Here is a 21,499-nt window from a genome sequence, read left to right as displayed (position 1 = left end):
GATTGAAGCACTGTCTTTAACAATTCTCGTAGGACAGGTCTGATGTTGATGAAATTCCTCAGCATTTGTTTGTCTGGGAAAGTATTTCTTCTTCATGTTTGTAAGATATTTTCACTGGATACACTATTCTAGGATAACAGTTATTTTCCTTCAGCATTTTAAATATGTCTTCCTACCCTCTCCAGGCCTGTAAAGTTTCTAGTGAAGAGTCTGCTGCCAGACATATTAGAGCGCCATTGTGTATCATATGTTCCTTTACTCTTGCTGCTTTTAGGATCTTTTCTTTATCCTTTGGGAGTTTGATTATTAAATGCCTTGAGGTAGTTTCCCTTGGGTTATATCTACTTGGTGTTTTATAACCTTCTTGTACTTAGATATTGGTATCTTTTTCTAGGATTGGGAAGTTCTCTGTTATTATGCCTTTGAATAAACTTTTTATCCCTGTCTCTTTCTCTGCTTCCTCTTTAAGGTCAATAACTCTTAGCTTTTTCCTTTTCAGGCTATTTTCTAGATCCTCTAGATCAAAACATCCATGCTATGTTGTTTTAAAATTATTTTTTCTTTTGTCTCCTCTGTGTATTTTCAAATAGCCTGTGATCATTAATTCTTTCTTCTGCTTAATCAAGCTCACCAATTCTTTCTTCTGCTTGATCCATTCAGCTATTAAAGGACTCTGTTGCATTCTTTAGTATGCCAATTGCATTTTAAGCCCCAGAATTTTGCTTGATTCTTTTTAATTATTTCAATTTCTTCATTAAATTTATCTGATGGAATTCTGAATTTCTTCTCAGAGAGTGTTCTCTTGAATTTATTTGAGTTTCCTCAACACAGCTATTTTGAATTCTCTGTCTGAAAGGTCACATGTCTCTGTTTCTCCCAATTGGTCCCTAGTGCCATATTTATTTCATTTGGTGAGGTCTTGTTTTCCTAGATGGTCTTAATGCTTGCGGATGCGTGTGAGTTCCTGGGCATTAAAGAGTTAGGTGTTTATTGTAGTATTCATAGTCTGGTCTTGTTTGTACCTATTCTTCTTGTGAAGCCTTTCTAGATATTTGAAAGAACCTGGATGTTGTGATCTAAGCTGTATTAACTTTAGGGGACACCCCAAACCCAGTTATGCTGTGTTTCTTGCAGACTCATAGAGGTACGCCCTTGATGGTCTTGGACAAGATCTGTAAGAATTCTCTGGATTACCAGACAGAGCCTCTTGATCTCTTCCCTGACTTTTTCCCAAACACAATTTTGCTCTATGTTCTGAGCCACCTAAAGTTGGATGTGGAGTGACACAAGCATCCCTGTGGCCACCACCACTATGACTGCACTGCATCGGACCTGAAGCTCCCTCAGCACTGGGTTTTGCCCAAAACCTGTTCTAATCACTCCCTGGCCACTACTTAAACATTTGTTCAAGGCCTTGGGCTCTACAACCAGCAGGTGGCAAAGTCAGCCAGGCCTGTGTCCTTCTCTTCAGGGCAGCAAGGACCCTTAGACCCTGGATGGGTCCAGAGGTGCATCAGAGAGTCAGAACCTAGAGTCAAAAACTTGGAAGTCTACCTGGTGTTCCATTGTACTGCAGCTACACTGACACTCAAACCACAATACACCCACAGTCTTTCCCACTTATCTCTCCTCTTGCCAAAGGAAGAGGAGCCTCACCCTCTAGTTACCACCACCCCGGCCATGAGGAGTACTGCCAGACTACTACCAATGTTCTCTTAAGGCCCAAGAGCTCTTAAGTTAGTTTTTGGTGAATGTTGTCAGGCCTCGGACTCACCCTTCAAGGCATTGTGCTCCCCTTTGGCCCAGGATAAGTTCAGACATGGCACATGAAAATCAAGTCCTGGAATTGGGGACTCAAAGAGCCTGCTTGGCACTCTACCTTGCTGTGGTCTTGTTGGTACCTGAAGCCAGCAGGTTTCCTCTGAGACTCACCCAAAGTCCTTTGTGTAGTACCTGAGTATCATTGCTGGTTATTCAGGGCCTAAGGGCTCTTCAGTTAACAAGTGATGAATGTTTGTAGGACTGGGTTCTTTCCCTCATGGCAGCAGGTTTCCTTCTGGCCCAGAATGTGTCTAGAAATATCATCTGGGAGCTAGAGACTTGGGACAGAGGCCTCACAACTCTGACAAGTGCCCTATCCTTCTGTGGCTGAGCTAGTATCCAAGATGCAAGACAAAGTCCTCCCTACTCATCCCTCTCCTTTCCTCAAGTGGAGAGAAGGGGTCTTTTTTGGAGCCTTGAGTTGTGCAGCTTGAGGTTAGGGGAGAGGTGATACCTGCATTCCCTTAGCTGTCCCAGCTGATGTGTCAGCAGCTCACGTGTCCCCCAGTCCACTGTCTCTGGGCCTAGTTCAGCCCTAGGACTTGCCTAAGAGTTGCAGTTCTTGTGACCAACACTGCCTTTCAAGTTTCCTTGGAGACACAGAGTACTGTAGCGCTTAGTGGTGAGGTTTGTGGGGACTCAAGTTTAGACCACTAGGATCAGCAATTCCCTTCTGTTGAGGGTTGGTTTAAATGCTTCATCCATGGTCAAGTGTCATCTGAGTTTGGTCTGGTTTCCCTTTCTGTTCTAACAGGACAGCGTTGAGTTCAGTGCCTCATAATTGCTGTGCTCTCCCTCCCTCAGTGTTCAAAGATGCTCTCTGCAGCAGGCAGCTGCTGCCTAGTTTGTAGGAGGGTTGACTTTGGAGATTCAAGACTCTTTTTTCTCTCTTTAGTGGCTCTTTCAGTGATATAGTTAAAAACAAGTACTATGAGTGCTCTCCTGATTTTTGGTTATTACGAAGTTGTTTTTCTGTGTGGGCTTGTTAAGTTGTTGTTCTTGTGGGAGTAGCATGGGGGACAATCAATGGAGTCTTCTATTCTGCCATTTTGCTTTGCCTCTCCTTTCTTCCTGTTTGGATACCTTCTATTTCTTTCTCTTGCCTGACTGTTCTGTCTAGGACTTCCAGCATTATGGTGAACAGGAGTGGTAAGAGTGGGCATCTTTGTCTTTTTCTGGTTCTCAAGGGGAGTTCTTTCAGCTTTGCCCAGTTAGTATGATGTTGGCTATGGGTTTGTCATAAGTGGCTCTAATTATTTTGAAGTCTATTTCTTCATTGCCCAGCTTGTGGAGGATTTTTAATATGAAGGGATGTTGAATTTTACCAAAAGTTATTTCTGACTCTTTGAGATGATCATGTCATTTTTGTTTTAGTTCTGTTTATGTGATGAATCACGTTTATTGGTTTGCATCTGTTTAACTAACCTTGCATTCCAGGAATAAAGTCTAGTTGATTGAGATGGATTAGCTTTTTGATGTGCTGCTGGGTTCAGTAAGCAAGGATTTTATTAAGGATTTTTGCATCAATTTTCATCAGGAATATTGGCCTAAAGTTTTCTTTGTTGGTTGTGTTTCTTCCAGATTTTGGTATCAGAATAATGCTTGCCTCATAGAATGAGTTAGGGAAGACTCTCTTCTTGATTTTTTGGAATCGTTTCAGTAGGATTGGTATCAGCTCTTCTTTGTACATCTGATAGAATTCAGTTATAAATCTGCTGGGTCCATGACCTTTTCTGGTTGCTAAGTGTTTTATTCTTACAACCATCTAATCTTTGACAAAGTTCACAAAAACAAGCACTGGAGAAAGGACTCATTATTCAATAAATCATGCTGGGATAGATGGCTAGCTGGTTAGCCATATACAGAAGATTGAAACTGGACCCCTTTTATAATATACAAAAATCAACTCAAAGTTGATTAAGACTTCAATGTAAAAGCTAAAACTACAAAAAATTTAGAATAAAACCTAGGAACTACCTTTCTGGACGTAGACATTGGCACAGATTTCATAAAAATGTCTTCAAAAGCAATTGCAACAAAAGCAAAAATAGAAAAATGAGACCAAATTAAACCAAAGGGCTTCTGTACAGCAAAATAAACTATCAAGAGAGTAAACAGACAACCTACAGAATGGGAGAAAATATTTGCAAACTATGCATTCAAGAAAGCACTAGTATCCAGAATGTATAAGGAACTTGAACAAACTAACAAGCAAAAACCAAACAACCCCATTAAAAAATGGGCAAAGGACATGAACAGACACATCTCAAAAGAAGACTTAAATGCAGCCAATAAGCATATGAAATATGCTCAGCATAAACAATAATTAGAGAAATGCAAATCAAAATCATAATGAGATACCATCTCACATTAGTCAGGATAGCTATCACTAAAAAGTCAAAAAATAACATGTTGGCCAGGTTGTGAAGAAAAGCGAACACTTATACACTGCTGGTGGGAATATAAATTAGTTCAGCCACTGTGGAAAGCAGTTTTGAGATTTCTCAAGGAACTTAAAACAGAACTATCACTCAATACAGCAATCCTATTACTGGATATACACCCAAAATAATGTAAATCATTCTACCATAAAGACACATACACGTGTTTGTTCATTGCATCACTATTCACAATAGCAGAGACATGAAATCAACTTAGATGCCCATCAGTGGTGGACTGAATTAAAAGGAAAAAACTGTTTTATATATACACCCTGGAATTCTACACAACCATAAGAAAAGGAAATCATGTTTATTGCTGCAACATGGATGCAGCTGGAGGCCATCGTCCTATGCAAATTAAAGTGGGGATAGCCATCTTGGCTCTACTGCATGTTATTGCTTTCCAGAGTCCTTTCTCTACTTTTTTTCTTAATCCTTGAATTAGAGCTTATTATTGTTTTATCAGTCAAAGCTTATTTTGCTTTCGCCACAGATCTGTCAACTTTTTAAACCTAAATGGTGGTTGGCTTATGCTTACAAATTCTCAAAAAGAGTCTTTATTTATTTTGTTTTTCAGACCCATAGGGCCTAGACTACGAGGAAAAAAACCTCCCTTCTAATCTCTTTGTGTGAATGGACTTCTCATTAGTTTATTATTATTATTATTATTATTGCTATTATTATTTTTCCTCGAGGCTGTAGTTCTTGGAGGGTCACAGTTTTTTGTGGGAATTTTGCTCCAATTGTATTGTTTAGAATTAATAGTTCATTCCATTTCTAAGCCTTTTATTGCTGAAATCTCTTTATTGCTGAATATCTCTTACTAGGATATTCCCAGAATAAATTTGTTCTCCTCACTCTAAAATAGACTATTCCCTTTGATATCAGCCACTTGGTATTTCCTTTATTTTTTAATAGATTCTTTAAAAGGAATTATTTTGTCCTTTTCTAGGATTTCTAGATGTTTCATTGTTTGAGTGCAGCAAGTTATTTAATCTAGCATCTTGTCATATGTAAAAGTTATAATCTTTATTTCCTTTTTTTTAAAACCAGAATTTTTTTCTAAAAATGTTAGTGGTTAATTGAAGATGCAGAAATTGTTGGGAAGTATGTGTAAATCTGGGCTTTTAATTTCCTATTTAGTCAAAGGAATTAATGAAAACAAATAACTTGACCATTATTGTACAGTTGTCCTTGACTGAAAAGGCATGTGTTACCTGCTCACTCTATCCACTGAAGTTCTATGATGTGAAGTATGCAATGATAATACATTTTAAATTTGCTTTTGTTTGTTTTTTCCCATTGCTTTTCTGTCTTCATTTTTCCAGGGCCTTGCAAAGTTTGTGGTAAGTAATTTGTGCTAATTTCGCTGAAGGAGTTCATGAATAAATACACTCTCAATATGAATATGTGAACTCACATGCACTATACTAAGGAACAAGAAAGTAAGGGGATGGAGTTTTTTGTTTTGCTTTCCATCTCAATATTCCAGTGGTAAATTGTTTTAACAAATCATTCTAAGTCAATCAAGTTGTAGCTCTAACATAATAATACATAGAACATTGCATCTAATGTGAATCAGCTCAAGTATCTCAAACCTCAGAATTATATTTACTTTATTAACTCATTTTTAAACTTCAGAGCTACACAGTAATTTTCATTAATATAGCTCTGATTGAAATAGTGAACTGTAAATAACTCTTTGTGAGCTGGACTGATTCACTTTTTGTCAACTCACGTCTTTAATAAATATTGTATTTCAAATTTCAAGAAATCAGAAACTGCCTTGGGTAAGTAGGTAATCCATGTACATCTATTATGTTTCATCATTCAAAGAGATAAGTGTGAGAAAATAATGATTCTGATTGTATCTCGAAGAAAGAATTATATTAGAAAGACACATTGTAGGAAAACAATGCTAAAGTTAAAACTGAAAATTCTCAATGACAGCATTTTGAGAAGACTTAAATTTTATCTATACTCCTGATATGTGTTATTAAAATGCAAATATTTCAGAAAATCAAAACATAGTTGTTTCTGCAATAAGGTTAATTTCAGCAATTATTATTTATCATAAGTTATTTGTAAAAGGAAAGACCCTTAAAGTTATTAATACTTAAAATAGAACAAGAAACAAATGTAGTAATGGAATATGTCAAATGTGATTAAAATAAATGCAATTCAAATAAAAATCTAAATGTGAAATATATTTAAATCTCCAATCCATGTCCCTCTTTAACAATTCTTTTCATTGTAACTAATGTGAACAGTTCTTGTTTACTACTGTAATGAAACATAACCTCAACATTTTTTACATCATTTGTTTACTAAGAGCCTTTGATATGACATTATACAGATACTTTTGAGATACAAAACCTAACTCACATTAAGGACTTCATCCTAGAACTTGGCTATCTACAAAGCTCTCTCCTGCAGGGCAGTCCATTGCCATCTGAGTCTTCATGAAAATCACCTGGTCTCTGTCCAATGTCCTCTGCGGCAGCATGGATGCAGCTGGAGGCCATTATCCTAAGCGAATTAACAGAAACAGAAAAACGAATACCACATGTTCTCACTTGTAAGTGGGAGCTAAACATTGTGCACTCATTGACATAAAGATGCAAAAAATAAACACTGGGGACTACTAGAGGGGTGAGAAAGGGAGAGCGGCAAGGACTCAAAAACTACCTACTGAATACTATGTACTACCTGGGTGAAGGAATCATTCATACTCCAAATCTCAGCATCACACAATATATCCATATAACAAATCTGTACATATAATCTAAAATAAAAGTGGAAATTATTTTAAAAAATTTCCTGGTCAATCTGGCCATAGGACCACTCTGGCCCAATTGAATCAACTTTTATCCTTATAAACATGCTGTTCATAGTACATATTGAGGTGGCAATATATTTTATAGCAATAAATGTATAAAGAAGAATGAAGTGCAACATTTAACTTAAGCCAGATGTGTCTACTGTTACTGCTCGCCCTGAACTTGATGCTTGGAGCAGGTGGGGGCAATTCAGGTAGTTCTGAGTAAAGGGTGGGAGATTAGGTCTCCAATTGTTCACAGTTGGAATGGGAGTTTGGGGAGAAGGCAGTATTTGGGGCAGCATGTGTTTTGGTACTTTAAAAATAGCAGTTCACAATCAAAGTAGTTTGACTTAGTAACTGTTCTCATACTCTCCCGACTTTATTAAAAAGAGAAAAGACTGATGTATAAATTTTCTAAACTGAGGTAGTCAGTGGACTGTAAGTGGATTTATTAGTTGCTAAAAGATTTAGTTTTCCTTTTGGGGGAAGGAAAACTCTTTTGATAAATAGAAAAGCCCAAGATGATAGTCTAAATAAGGCACTGTCATGTCTTGGATAGACAAGAGAAATGAAGAGAAAAAGTTGTGATATAGTAAAAAATTTAGGTTAAGGAAGAAATTAATGTTGAAGATGAAATATATAGTGAAAGAATAGGGTTTTTTAAAAATAAAATAGAGAGGGGAAATTGCTCAGCACTTAACATTTTGTCCTTTTCCCATTTGAAAGTATATTGCTCACGTTATTGGGTTGTCCTGGGTAAGAACATTCAAGTTCTGAGAAATACTAGGCATATTAATAGGTGCTTACTCATTGTATTTGCTTTATAGCAAAAAATTAGTTTCCTGACTTTCTTGCCTGAGAAACTCCTTCTATTACTATATTTATGATAGATGTGAGATGTAGACTTATCTAAACTTCTACATTTTTCCATTTTCCCCTGAGCCTAATGTGAATAAAACAATGTAAAGAATAGATTACCTCTCCTTTGAATATGGACCAGTGAGGCAATTTCTTGGTAATAACTCAACATGTATTCTACTGATACTGAATTTTTTATATAAGACCTTGCAAAAATGTGTCTGTTTATGGTCTTGGCTACCTTTCATCTCAATGGGAATGAAAAATTATGGACTATGACTTTATATGTAAATCATCATGGTGCTCTCATTCTTGAATATTCAAAAATGGTTTCTTACATTGTTAGGGAGGTTGATCCCTTTAAGCATAATTTTCACTTGAAACTACATTTGGGGAATTTATAGTTTATTAGATAAGCCTATTACCATCTTACTGTGTATTACTATCTATTGTCTGTTTCTTCACATTTGCAGGCATGTGCCCAAATCCAGAAGGCGTAATGATTAATTCCATGTTTCTAGTGATAGCAAAAGTCGTAGTCTTTATGGTCAGGAGTAAGACCTGCTAAGAGTCATTTCTCCTCTTGGTGACCACACACTTGGTAATTGGCTCTAAGAACCAAATTATGAGTTGTCTCCGTGTTTATTTTCATATTGAAATGGACTTCAAAGTTGGGAAAGGAGTCAGGGAATTTTCCTAGGAAGAACTGTGCTAGATGCTCAGATGACTATGGCACAGTTTCCATCCATGAGGAACTCTTGGTCTAGAGCTGATGCTGATAATTCAGTGTGCTAACAATGTGATCACAGACTTAACAGCCACTGCTCTGCTTCAGACTGGGAGAAAGACACCCCAAAAGAAGGGATGTTTGAACTCCATCATGAAGTCTGAGTTTCTCAGATGGCTAATGGAGTCAAGAACATTCTATGAAAAAGTGAAATAGTCTGGGGTATTCTGCAATAATGGCAAGTAACTTGTATCTGGATCATTGAGCAGAAGGGACAGTGCAACCAGAAGTAAGGCAGGACAAGAGTTTGGATGATATTTTTTTCATGGAGGTAATAAAGTAGAGTAATAAAATTACACTCTGCAATTTAAAAATTAGCTCTAGTAGACTGAAAGTATGGACAGACCATGTGGGAGAGTAATTAGGCAGTCATTGCTGTTATCCTGGATAAAGGTGATATGGACGTAATCCAAGGGAGCTGCCATGAGAATGAAGAGGTGAGGGAACCCAGGGGACACTGGTGGACAACAGGATGTGGGCAGTGGCAGTATAGAATACAACTCAAGGACGACATTTGGTTTAGATAAATGTGAAAGTGGTGATTTTCTGAGTAAAACAGGAATGTGTGAGCAGGAGCAAATCTGGGTCAGGCAGTGAGGTTTTTTTCATGGACTTGATGAAGACAACTTTCTCTTTTCATTTCCCCAGATGAAAGAGAAAGTACTCTGAAGACAGGGCCTTTTCTAAGAGCTTGCTTTCAAGCAAATATCTTCACTTGATTAGTGTAAAGGAAGAAATCGGTGATATTTGAAAAGGCGTTAAAGACATATAAAAAAGAGAAGACGTGCTGTTGAATTTCAATAAGTCCTACTCTAAGGATTCAATGGTTTGATAATTAAGGGAGGTATAGGTGTTACTATTTTACTATCAGCAAAGTTTTTATTAAAAGTTTACAAGTGTAAGACGGCTGTAGATACTTATTTGTTGCAGAGTGCATTTTCAAGTACTCTTCTCTGGGAGGCTGTATCACTTTATGCAAATCCCTTATATACTCTTAATCACATTGTTACAGTTACTTATATTGAGGACATGAACTATCTTTTATAAATCTCCGTATGTCTCTGACCAAATAATGTATGAGGTGTAATTAGAACATTCTAGATCCTCAAAAATATTGTGTTAATTGAAGCATCCATTAAGTAATTGAGGTACTAATTGCAAATTATATAATCAATTTCTTTAAAGGATATATTTATTTCCCAATTTAAAAAATACTTATTTTGCTCTTGAAATAAAATAGCGTATATATTATGAACATTTTTAAACTGTTCAGATGAAACTTTCAAACCTGTAACTGCTATACACTCCTCACTTTGTCACATGTGTTGTTTATTGCTAATGCTTTTCAAAATCTTTATTTTGATAATTTCTTTATATATATGTGTATATATATACACACACACATATATTTCTTCCCTAAAATGTAAACACCACCATAGAAAGGAACTCACCTGTCCAATTTACATCTGTATACTTTGTGCATAGGGTGGTACTGACTCAAAATTAGTGCTAACTATGTTTATCTTGAGTGAAACAATTAATGGATTTTAAAATGAAATTACATGACTTTGTTAGGAAAAAATGAGCCTTATTTTTAATAACAATAAATAAGTAGATGCATAGTATAATTGTTATGAATAAAGCCTGATTTTCTACTATTAACAAAAGTAGTAATATTTGGAAACTTTCAGTTGCCAGGCACAGTACTAGATCTTTTAGTCCTGTTAAATTCTTGGAAATCACTCAGAAGTTTTCTAAATTCAGCATATCTTAAGCATGAAAAATCCGAGACTCAAAATGGTTACAAAAGTTGCCCAAGGTCATACAGTAGAGTCTGGATTTGAATTTAACTTTGTAGAGTGCCAAACATAAGTTCTTTCCATTAAACTGCAAAATGATATTCTTTGTTGCAATTAAATTTTGTTTTTTAAAGTATCACAAAATGTAAGGGCTGTTTGAAAAATAAAGAAATATATGTACTCCTAAGAAAAATTATAAAATGAAAATATTGTTATTTGCTTTCAGAACAGATGTATTGAATGATAGGATTTCCTATCTAGTATTTGGTCAAGTGTCTCAGGCTGAAATATATCCTAATTGTGTATTAGTGTACATTACAGTAAACTATGCCAGACCACAAGCATGAAAGGATGTTAGACACTGTACATGTGAATTAAGAAAATAAGGAAAATATGATATTTTATGCCTCTGTAGCTCCATTATTGACCACAAAACATTGTAAAAAATTATTCTCTTGAGATACAAAGGGGAGTAATAAAATGAAATGTTTTCCTTTTTGTTTTCTATGGAAACTTAACCTTCTGTTTTCTATGTGTACACAGAGGAATAAAATGTCACATTGCTAGAATTATTCCGAAGATTTATATTATACTTTATACTTCAAATAAAGGCATCTCCCTGTAGGCCAGTTTGTATGAGTTTTTCTGGGAAGCATAAAAAAGAAAACTAAACCTAAAGTCAAATTTACCTTCCTGAAGAATTTATGTAATAAAAATGCTCCTCTTTTATAAGTCATATAGAAATATCAATAGGGCTTTTCTCATAAATGAATAAAATGATCTTGAATTTTATATAGAATAATAAAGTCATCAATAGCCAGAAGCTTTAAAAAATGAAAAATAAGAAAAGTCTTTCTTTATAGATCCAAAACATATTATAAAGTCATTATAATCAAATCAGTGGTAGTCCAAGGGAATAAGCAAATAGATCAGTGGAATGAAATAGACAATCCAGAAATAGATCCAAGCATAAATGAGAATTCAAATGTGACAATGGTAGACTTTCCACTGAGTGGGATGGCATAGGCACAAACAATGTGGTAAAAGTGGCTGCCATATTAAAAAAAAAAAGTGTAAAATTGTGCCCTTGCTTTGTATCATCACCTAGAACATCATTTTCTGGATAGCTCCATATTTAAATATTAAAAATTAAATGAATAGCTTAGAAAAATATCTGGGAAGCTACATATACATCTCAAAGTTAGAGATTTTTTTTCCAAGACCAGAAATTCAGAAACAACTAACAGGATATAGAGATGGTTGATAATATTTTTCAAAAATATTTGAAAGTTGGAACATCAAAATCAATAGATAAATAATAGATTTGGAAAAAAGTTTGAAAAATAGATAGGAACCAAAAGATTAATATATACACATGATTTTAAGAATTCTCAAGAAAAACATACAACCCAATACAAAGATTGTCAAATAATATGAAGTTAGTTCACAGAAAAGAAAATCTAAATTGCCAAATGAAGTAGAAAAAATTGTTAACCCCACTGCTAGTTACAGAAATGCAAGTTAAATTAATAAAGACACATTGTTGAATGCTTATCAGCCTGGAAAATATTTTAAGACTCTACCCATTGTTCACAATAATGATGAAAAAGGTCAAATGTGAAAAGTTTCAGTCTTTTGTGGGAAAGCAATTCGGCAATATACATTACAAAAAAAAAAAAAATACACAAAACCCTTTGACCAAGAAGTCTTAATTCTGGAAATCTATCCTAAAGAAATATGAAAACAAATATGACATTCAAAGTTCTTTAGCACTATGAGTAGTGGCAAAATCTGAGAAATAAAGTCAAATCCCAGGACAAAGCAAGAAGCAAAAACTTTTGTGCAAATGAGGACATAAATGTATGTGTATCTATATCTGTGTGAGGATATTTGTGTCTCTATGTGTATGTGTGTATATATATACAAAGACACATATGCACATGCATATATTTATATGAACATGGAAGAAAGGTAAAAGCAAAAAGGAATGTATATCCGGTGTCAACATGCATTATCTTGAATGGGTGAGGTCATGTCTGAGGAAAGGGGGAGATGCAGAGGAGGGGAGAAGCAAAAACAAAACAATATATTTTACTTTTTTAATTAAAAAAATTAAATATCTCATCCCATTGGATGTGATCCAATTTAGGTATAATTACTTATGTAAAAAGAGTCAATTTTATCCTTCGGAGTCTACGAAATAAAACAAGACATAGTCCATTCCTATCTCAGGTATACAGAAGTTTATTATAGTTATTCTTTGTAACCTGAGAATGTGAACCTTGTTGAATCACACTGCCCACCCAAATCTCTCTTCTTCTGGAATTGCAGTGGTTACTGTTTATATTCTCAGACATTTTCAAGTAATTTGGCTTTGTTGATTTGCAGAAAACATATGTACATAGACTTCTCTAGCCAGCTTGAAAACATGCTGGGCAATTTATCTGGCAACAATATGTTGAATGGAGTATTCATATTATTACCATAATCAGGTAAATTTGATATAATTTTTAGTTTGATGCTCTAAGTCTTTACTTCTTGCCAAAATTCTGTTAAATCAAAGTTTTCCTTCCTTATTGTATCATCTGGAGAGAACATTGTATATACTTACAAAATTTTTCCTGCAGGCGTGATGAGCTAGTCATCCCTTTTGATTAAAAAATTTTAAAAAGTCTTTGTAAGCACTATTTCTGATTCATAATGTGATGTTAAAAGGTTGTTTTTAAAGTAAATTCGAGGGGATGAATTTTCACAAAATACAGGTGACCATTTTTGTTTAAGACTTTAGTCATTCAGAATTTAGCTCTGAATACATCATATTTCATTCATCTGAGAAAAGATCCTAGGATCCATGCCATGCAATTCGTACAAGGCATTCACAGAAAACCTTATCAGGCCTCATCCCTCACTTAATGTGTATTTGTGCATATTTGACCCATAACTTTCTACCATTTCCTTATTTTATTTTTAAGTCCAAAGAAAACTATAAAAAACCAATTAGAAGGTCAGAGGTTGCTACAGGTAGCAGAATGGCATAGTGTTTAAGAGCTCATATTCTTCTGTGCTTCAATCTCTTCATGTGTAAAATGGTAACACAATAGTGCCCATATAACAAGTTAGTTGTGAACATTACATGAAGTAATATTGTAAAGTGCTTAAGTAGTGCTTGGAACATAGCAAACACTAAATAATTGTAAACTCTTGGCAGCTGGGTGCAGTGTCTCACGCTTGTAAGCCCAGTACATTGGGAGGCAGAGGTGGGCAGATCACTTGAGGTCAGGAGTTTGAGACCAACCTGGCCAACATGGCAAAACCCCATCTCTACTAAAAATACAAAAATTAGCTGGGTGTGGTGGCGGGCGCCTGTTATTCCAGCTGCTCAGCAGGCTGAGGCAAGAGAATCCCTTGAACCCAGGAGGCAGAGGTTGCAGTGAGTCAAGATATCACCACTGCACTCCAGCCTGGGTGACTGAGTGAGACTGCATCTCAACAAAACAAAACAAAAAAAATGGAAATCATAACAGTCTCTCAGAGCACAGAGCAATCAAATTAGAACTCAGGATTAAGAAACTCACTCAAAACCATACAACTACATGGAAGCTGAACACGCTGCTCCTGAATGACTACTGGGTAAATAATGAAATTAAGGCAGATATAAATAAGTTCTTTGAAACCAACGAGAACAAAGACAAAACATACCACGCCAGAATCTCTGGGACACAGCTAAAGCAATGTTTAGCAGTAAATGTTATAAGCAGTGTTATAGCACTAAATGCCCACAGGAGAAAGTAGGAAAGATCTAAAATCGACATCCTAACATTGCAATTAAGAGAACTAGAGAAGCAAGAGCAAACAAATTCAAAAGCTAGCAGAAGACAAGAAATAACTAAGATCAGAGTAGAACTGAAGGAGATAGAGACATGAAAAACCCTTCAAAAAATCAATGGATCCAGGAGCTGATTTTTTGAAGAGATTAATGAAATAGACTGCTAGCCGGACTAATAAAGCAGAGAAGAGAGAAGAACTAAATAGCCACAATAAAAAATGATAAAGGGGATATCACCACTGATTCTACAGAAATACAAACTACCATCAGAGAATACTCTAAACACCTCTACGTAAATAAACTAGAAAATCTAGAAGAAATGGATAAATTCCTGGACACATACGCCCTCCCAAGTCTAAACCAGGAAGATGTTGAATTCCCGAATAGACCAATAACAAGTTTTGAAATTGAGGCAATAATTAATAGCCTACTAATGAAAAAAATGTCCAGGACCAGACGAATTCACAGCCAAATTCTACCAGAGGTACAAAAAGGAGCTGGTACCATTCCTTCTGAAACTATTCCAATCAATAGAAAAAGAGAGAATCCTCCCTAACTCATTTTATGAGGCCAGCATCATCCTGATACCAAAACCTGGCAGGGACAAAACAATAAAAGAAAATTTCAGGCCAATATCCCTGATGAACATTAATGCAAAAATCCTCAATAAAATACTGGCAAACTGAATCCAGTAGCACATCAAAAGTTTACCCACCATGATCATGTTGGCTTCATCACTGGGATGGAAGGCTGGTTCAACATATGCAAATCAATAAATGTAATCCATCACATAAACAGAACCAATGACAAAAACCACATGATTATCTCAATAGATGCAGAAAAGGCCTTCAATAAAATTCAACACCGCTAAAAACTCTCAATAAACTAGGTATTGATGGAACATATCTCAAAATAATAAGAGCTATTTATGAAAAACCCACAGCCAATATCATACTGAATGGGAAAAACCTGGAAGCATTCCCTTTGAAAATAGGCACAAGACAAAGACGCCCTCTCTCACCACTCCTATTTAACATAGTATTGGAAGTTCTGGCCAGGGCAATCAGGAAAGATAAATAGATAAAGGATGTTTATATAGGAAGAGACAAAGTCAAATTGAATCTGTTTACAGATGACATGATCGTCTATTTAGAAAATTCCATCGTCTCAGCCCAAAATCTCCTTAAGCTGACAAGCAACTTCAGCAAAGTCTCAGGATACAAAATCAATGTGCAAAAATCACAGGCATTCCTATAAACCAATAATAGACAAAGAGCCAAATCATGAGTGAACTCCTATTCACAATTGCTACAAAGAGAATAAAATACCTAGGAATACAACTTACAAGGGATGTGAAGGACCTCTTCAAGGAGAACTACAAACCACTGCTCAAGGAAATAAGAGAGGACACAAACAAATGGAAAAACATCCCATGCTCATGGATAGGAAGACTCAATATTGTGAAAATGGCCATACTGCCCAAAGTAATTTATAGATTCAATGCTACTCCCATCAAGCTACTATTGACTTTCTTCACAGTATTAGGGAAAACTACTTTAAATTTCATACGGAACCAAAAAGAGCCCATATAGCCAAGACAATCCTAAGCAAAAAGAACAAAGCTGGAGACATCAGGCTACCTGACTTCAAAGTATACTACAAGACTACAGTAACCAAAACAGCATGTTACTGATACCAAAACAGATATATAGACCAATGGAACAGAACAGAGGCCTCAGAAATAACACAGCACATCTACAACCATCTGATCTTTGAAAAACCTGACAAAAACAAGCAACGGGGAAAGGATCCCCTATTTAATAAATGGTGTTGGGAAAACTGCCTAGCCATATGCAGAAAACTGAAATTGGACCGCTTCCTTACACCTTACACAGAAATTAACTCAAGATCGATTAAAGACTTACATGTAAGACCTAAAGCCATAAAAACCATAGAAGAAAACCTACACAGTACTATTCAGGACATAGGCATGGGCAAAGACTTCATGACTAAAATGCCAAAAGCAATGGCAACAAAAGTCAAAATTGACAAAGGTATCTAACTAAACTAAGCTTCTCCACAGCAAAAGAAACTGTCATCAGAGTAAACAGGCCACCTAGAGAATGGGAGAAATTTTTTTGCAATCTATCCATCTAACAAAGGGCTAATATCCAGAATTTACAAGGAACTTAAAGAGATTTACAAGAAAAAAAACAACCCCATCAAAAAGTGGGTGAAGGATATGAACAGACACTTCTCAAAAGAAGACATTTATGCAGCCAACAAACATGAAAAAAAACTCCTCGTCACTGGTCATTAAAGAAATGCAAATAAAAACTACAATGAGATAGCATCTCATGCCAGTTAGAATGGTGATCATTAAAAAGCCAGGAAACAACAGATGCTGGAGAGGATGTGGAGAAATAGGAAGGCTTTTATACTGTTGGTGGGAGTATAAATTAGTTCAACCGTTTTGGAAGACAGTGTGGCGATTCTTCAAGGATCTAGAACCAGAAATACCATTTGACCTAGCAATCCCATTACTGGATATATACCCAAAGGATTGTAAATCATTCTACTGTAAAGACACATGCACACCTATGTTTTTTTGCAGCACTATTCACAATAACAATGACTTGGAACCAACCCAAGTGGAAAAACAAATAACGCCTACAGAGCTTCCAGACCCTGAGAGTACAACAGGATTATAACTGAGTGAAATAATGCATCATGATAACCCAAGGACACAAAAAATTTGATTTACATTTGGTGTTCTGTATTTAAGAAAATGAAGGAGAGGCAGCATGGCCGAGTGGTCTAAGAGTCTGAATTAAGTCTCCAGTGTCTTTGGGGGCATGGTTTTCAATTCCACCACTACCAATTTGTCATTGGGCGTGGTGGCTGATGCCTGTAATCCCAGCACTTTGGGAGGCCAAGGTGTATCACGAGGTCAAGAGATCGAGACCATCATGGCCAACATGGTGAAACCCCCGTCTCTACTAAAAATACAAAAATTAGCTGGGCGTGGTGGCACGTGCTTGTGATCTCAGCTACTCAGGAGGCTGAGGCAAGAGAATCACTTGGACCCAGGAGGTGGAGGTTGCAGTGAGCTGAGATCGCACCACTGCACTCTATCCTGGTGACAGAGTGAGACTCCGTCTCAAAAAAAAAAAAAAAAAAAAAAAAAGAAACTGGAAAAGTGTATGATGCAATTCAAAATGATTCCTTAAAAAAATTTAGAATTTAAAAGAATGTGTTTGTGCTTAATTCCCAGTTACCTAATTATCTAAAAGGATTCATTATCTGAGGGTGGTAGAAAGCACCGTTTTGTACAATATTTACAAATGTTTTATTTTGCATAATCTTTTACAATAAACTGTAAAATATTTGGACATTAAAATTAAAAATGTAAATGATAAATTTATTAGTGCTGAGTCTTTAGAAGTTTCTACCACACATATTATCATATTTAATCTCATAAAATCCTGTGAGATATACATTATTATGCTCAATTTAAATATGAGGAAATAGAATCTCAGGGTGATTAAATCCATATTGCTTTCTTATTGTTATAAACCAATAATAAACCACCACAAATTCAGTGGCTTAAAAAAACCCCAGCTTACTATCTTACAGTTTTGTACATTGGAACTCTCACTGGACTAAAACCAAGTTTCATATTCAGACAATATTCTAAAATTAGATCATGGTTATGGTTGCACAACTCTGTGAATATACAAAAACCACTTTAAGTAAATGCTATTGTATATTAATTATATTGTAATAAAATTGTTAGGAAATCGAGTAGTATAATAGTGGAATCAGTAATTTTCCAGCATCTGATTTGTGAAAAGCATGATGTTAGTTATGAAATACTGCTGAACACATTGCCTTGTCTGCCAGAGCATTTACATTCTCCTGGAAACTATTCCTTCACAACCATGACATAAAAGTTGTACAGGTCAACTCCTCCTAACCACAGGCTGAACACTGCAGCTGAGCCATTAAAGGGTCTAGTCCATAGTCCTCCATCCACAGATGACAGTGTCATCCAAGATGGATCGATCAGTCTTCTGCCCAAAGATTTTTTTGATTGGGGTTGGAGAGTTGTGTCTCTGGGTGAAGAGCTTACAAAGAATGAAAAAAGAAAAAATCAGCCTGCAATTATCAGTGGCCATTTTTTTCTTCTGGTTATTTTCCCCTCCCAGTGAACTGCAGCCAGAAAGAATTAAAACCAATGAAAGAAAAGACAATAGATAGAATAGGGAAGTCTTGATGTCTTCCACATTCTAGCTTCCAATTCTACTGGGCCATGTTCACTCTGTCCTTTCTGTTGCTCTGATATTATTCAAATTGATTGGAGTTGGGTCTCAAGATTGCAACAAAAGTTCTGTCCTCAACTATCTTAGTTAGAGATTACTTGGGAAGAAAAACTATAAAGGTTTGAAAAAATAAATAGAAATCTAAACCTGAAAGTAAAATGGGAAAAAAAGGGAGTCTGCAATGAAAGTGCAATGTGAAAACAAGAGTATGCAATTAATTTCTAAGTGAGCGATTTAGATAAAGAGTTTTGTGAATTTAGAGGAGACAACACTGTAGCTTGGGTAATCTGGAAAGATTTCCTAGAGGAAAAGGGTCCAGACTAGAGTTAGACCTTGAAAGCTAGATTCTTTTGATTTTTTCTTAGGGTCATCTATGCTAGCTCACTTAAATGAACTTCATTTGGAGAGAGATTTTAAAGGGATCCTTCGGAGGCAGACGAAACATGTCTTGAACAGGAAAGGGGAGAAGAAGCAAATTTCATCTGTGATTAGAGCAAAGATATTTTGTTCAGATGTTAGTATTAATGGGCATATGATCAACTTTTATAATAGCAATAACATCCTTTTTGTCCTAGGGTATGCACTGTATTAAAAATGATAAATTATGGCTCTCAGTAAAATCAGTGAAACTATTAAAATGATGAAAGATTAACGGAATTTTGTCAGAATCAAATAAGGATTGGATTCTGGTCAGTGTTGTGGAAGCAGTCTAGTATTTTGTTTGTTTGTTTAAATTATCAGCCCAAGTTCCAGTAATTCTTAAGAATCTATGCAATTTTCAGTTATACTTGTGTGGCTTTGATGTCTCTCTTTATTTTGAACACTGATCTTGATTCATGAAAGTCTGTTGCATAACATGAAAAGAATGGACAAAATGCCTCTACAAGTTGCCTAGTGTTCCATAATTTATTTATGTCTTTTGAATTTCTTTTAAAATACATATCCCTGAGGTAATACTTTTTGTAAACTGTGAAATCTCATGGGTGACATAAAAATCGAGTTTCTAACACTGGGAATTATCTTCACTGGGCTTCCCCAAGGAAATACTACCAAAAATATATTTCCTTTGGTTTCTTCTGAATGATTAACATGTAATTCTCAGCAAATTAGTAGAATTGCAGATTGTTAGAGTGGCAAGAAATCTCTATGACTTTGTTTAATGGAATAAACATCTTTTACGTTTTAACACTGAGATCCTGAGAAACTGTTAGACTTCCCACATCAGGGACTGAGCAGCACCTAAAACAAAAATGTCCCAGCTTTTTAGATGACACCATATTCTTTTCTCTTAAAAATATTAAAATAGTGCCTAATTCAAAGTATTTCAGATTTTTTTATGTTAGTTTCATTTTAGCCAGTACGAGTATCTATAATTTGTCATAAATTAGAAGTTTCTCTTATTTTCGTTCTTTACTTTGGTATCCTCTAAAATGTTCACATGCAGGGAGAATAATGGTAGAGTTTTATAATATGTGGTTTGTAAAAACTTGGATGAAAACCTTTTAAAAGCTACAGTAAAATTCAGAAGTGAAAGGAAATTACTTAAAAGGCATGGAATCTGAACGCTTCAACACAAAATGTAAAATTTTTAGATCATACAAAATGTAAAAATTTTAGATGGATAAGGTCAATAGTTAAATAAATAATAAATTAGGAGACTTTTTATAATAATACCTCATGTGATCAGACCAGATAGGAGTTACAGCTCTGACAAGATGTTGATTCTTTTGGAATTCCTTTCATCTGGAAGGTGGCTAGGATCTCCAGGCTACTGTAGCCCAGTCAATAGCAGCCTCATAGTCCATTTACCCATGGTAAGGTACAAACAGACATTTGCAGCTAAGTCAGTTTACCCCATGATGATATAGAAATATAATTCTCTGGTTGTCATGAGGTAAAAAGCATTGGAAACACTTATCTATGACAAAAAGAGATCTTATGAACTAAAACAACAATGTTAAAAGCCCAATAGGAAAAGTATATGAACAACAATTTACAAAATTGCTATCGAAGTTGCCAATATAAAATGTCTCCAGGTTTTGTTAGTAACTGTGGAGATATAAATTGAAGTAAAATCTATATATCTCTTTATACTCATAAGACTGGCAAAAATTTAAAAGTATGGTAAAATCTGTTGCTGGTAGGGATGCTAACAGAATAATATTTTCTTTTACTGCTAGTGGTTAGGTGAAAAATTTCTGCCGTTTTGGAAAAGTGATCTGTACATATCTTTTGACAGAACAATTTTATAATCTTGGAAATACATTCCTTTAAATATGATCACCCGCCCTGATTTGCTTACACACATACACACCCAAGAATATTTATTGCATTATGATGTATTTTTTTTTCTTTTCATAGCAGCAAAACTCGGGAACTAAAATAAACAGATAAACAAATATTAATAGGGAAATGCTTACTTCAGTTTAAAATAATGTGAAACATTTTAGTTAGGAGGAGTAAGTTCAGGGATCTATTTTACAACATGGTGACTAGAGTTAATACAATGTATTCTTGAAAAATTCTAAGAAAGTGGATGTAAAGTGTTTTTGGCACAAAAATGAATAACTATGTGAGATAATGCACATGTTAACAATCAGATAAATTTACTCATTTCACAATGTACACATACTCCAAAACATCATGTTGTACACAGTTAGTATCATTTTATCTGTCAATTTAAAAACAGATCTTTTTAAAAGATATCTATGAAAAGACTCTTAGAATGAGAAATGAGAGCTTTTATTAAAATGCCAGCAATAAATCTAACAATATTCCTTTTCTTATATTTATAGGAATAACTTCCAGATGTAATATTCAATTT

At 35.3% G+C, this 21,499-nt stretch overlaps 1 long non-coding RNA gene across 4 annotated transcripts in view; it reads left to right on the top strand.

The window, feature by feature from the left end:
* Window positions 1–21,499, top strand: part of LOC123571883 (uncharacterized) — a 165,341-nt gene that overhangs the window by 16,074 nt on the left and 127,768 nt on the right. The window lies entirely within an intron of this gene.

Source organism: Macaca fascicularis, chromosome 2 (genome assembly GCF_037993035.2).
Source record: "Macaca fascicularis isolate 582-1 chromosome 2, T2T-MFA8v1.1".
NCBI lineage: Eukaryota > Metazoa > Chordata > Mammalia > Primates > Cercopithecidae > Macaca > Macaca fascicularis.
This window is presented reverse-complemented; position numbering and strand designations above follow the sequence as displayed.